The sequence below is a fragment of the Oryx dammah genome, unplaced genomic scaffold (assembly GCF_014754425.2).
Source record: "Oryx dammah isolate SB20612 unplaced genomic scaffold, SCBI_Odam_1.1 HiC_scaffold_13, whole genome shotgun sequence".
NCBI lineage: Eukaryota > Metazoa > Chordata > Mammalia > Artiodactyla > Bovidae > Oryx > Oryx dammah.
The window spans coordinates 22,680,744-22,683,340 of NW_024070197.1; positions in this window are offsets into that span (position 1 = coordinate 22,680,744).

Sequence of the window (2,597 nt, forward strand, 5' to 3'; positions counted from 1 at the left end):
CACTCATATATGCTGACTTCTCCAGGCCCCTCTGTCTCAATTTTGGTCCCTCCTGCTCTGCATGAAACCCCATTTTATTTCCACAAAACTCGATTTCCTTATATTTCATGATGATGTATGTCTCATCCTGTCCTACCTCAATGTGGAGCATCCTAAGCTCCTGGTATTTTCTGCAGCTTCTCCCCTTTCAAAACTTATCAGTCCTAAGTATCGTGTACTCGGAACATCACTAGTCCAAGCTCAGATGTTGGAGGCTGACTGTGGCTGGCAGTGTCATGATAGTTCTCATGACCATGATATGACAGGAGTCTTCAGAGCTGTGAATCAGTGCCTTAGATAAAGTAGTGAGCTTGAATTTGACCTGTGCAGAAATGAGAATTGGAAGTAAGAAAGTCAGAAATTCATCCTGCCATGTAGGCAATTGTCTATTTGGCCTTTGCAAGTTCCAGGGGAAAGATGATATGGCTTCAAGAGACAATTTTGTGGTGCAGTTTCTTTGATCCCATGGCCTTTGCAAAGACTTCTGTTTGCTAGATCTGCCTACCACTTTTCAAGGGAAAACAGGGAGTTCCTTGAGTTTAAGGGTGAGCTTACAGTGTCTTTCTGTCCGTCTGTCTGACAGACAAAACTCTAGCCAAGAAGCAACTACAACAGAGATAGCTAAAAATACCCAGGGGGAAGTCAAAGACCAAATTTGTAGCATTGAGGCAAACAGGATTAAGATTAGGTATAAAGAAGAATCCTTTTTTTTTCAAACGTTGAACTTTTCATTTTGTATTGGTGTATAGCTGATTAACAATGTGGTAGTTTCAGGTGAACAGTGAATATAAAGAAGAACTATTTAAAAAAAAGATATTTGTGACAATTAAGGAGAACTCAAGGGAATAAGAACAATCAATTTTCTCAGCATTAAATATATGCATTTATATACCTGAATTATCCCCAACATGTTACTATCAGAGTTTGAGGTCAAGTAACCTTTAGGGGTTAGTTCCAGCTGTTGAGTTGTAGATTCTAAAGAAAAGGAAAGGAAATAAAAATTCAGTTTCCAAGGATCCCTGAAACAGATTAGTGTAACTGGGAAATGGAAAACGAATCAATCCCATGTATTTTCTGAAACGTGGTATTTATTGGACATCTGTTCTGCACCCAGAACTGCATGGACGGAAATGAGACAAGTGATGGCAAGGTCCCTGCCCTGCAGGAGTCAGAGAACAAACACTCAGAGCCCACTAACATCACATGTCAGGCTACACCCTGGAGAGGTGGTGGCAAAACAGGCTGAGGTAGTACTAGGTCTCGTGGACCTTACACTCTGAGGGGGAAGGAGGGTCATTCCAAAGGATATTCAGGATGCAAGAAGGGCCTATTGGGAGAAACTGAGCCTCATAGGGAGTAATGGGAAAGGTCTCCCCCAGGAGGGGTGGGATGGATTGCAACATGAAGAATGAGCAGACTAGTTGGGATGTCAAATCAAACTGGGCACAAAGGTGCCTCTAAAGAGCAGTCTTGGAAAACATGATTTGCTTCTAGGCTTCAGACCTTCTCTCCCAGCGCTAAATAAAATGGTCAGAAGGCTATTAGAGTTTAAAGGTGCACAGCACAGATCTTGAGGAATTTCTGTTAGAGATAGTCTGATGGTAGATACATCTTGCTAAGAAATTAATGCATTAATGTAGAAATTAAATAGTGTGTATTAGAATACACAGTAAAAAAAAAACTCCATCTATACCTTCTAATTTGAAGTAGAAATAGCAAATGCAAAAAAAAAAAAATCCCAGTAAGCTGAATTATTGACAAAAGAAAATAAGGTGATATCACTACAAATTTGGACTTATGAGATGCAAGCACAGTAAGTCTTTGAATTCACAACCCTAAGTGCACTCATTCGTAATCAATCTATCAATCAATAGCATGCACAAACATAAAACTCATAGAATATTTTTCTCTAAAATCTTTTCAAGGTTCAAACAAAGGCAGGTATTTCAAAACTTTATTAAGGAAAATAACACTATGTTAAGTGCTTTATCATTTGTTTAAGAAAATTAGCAAAATATTGATATTAAAACTATACTACATATCACAAAAGAGAGAGTGGGAGAAAAATATAACAAGCCATCTAACCTGGGAGGGGAAATACAGGATTGAGTCAATTGATAGATGTAATTCACTCCCAATCCATCTTCTGAATGAAATTTTGGCAAACTGAAAAAAAAATTTTTTTTAAAATATTTCATTTAGAAGAATAAACGTGAAATAAACAAAAATACTTTGAAAAAGAAAAATATTTAGGGAAATCAGGCACCATCAGATATTAGAACATATTATGAAGTCACATTGCTCAATATTGTGATAGAAAATTAGATCTATGGAAGAGAAGAATAAGATTATAATAGAACCTAATCTATAAAGTTACTTATTGTATGATAGAGGTAGTGTTACTTATGAAATAAATAGTTCTTGGGAAATGCCTTAAATATTAGGGAAAGTGAATTAGTTCTTTAGCATTTCAGTTCAGTTCAGTTCAGTCACTCAGTCGTGTCCGACTCTTTGTGACCCCATGAATTGCAGCACACCAGGCCTCCCTGTCCATCACC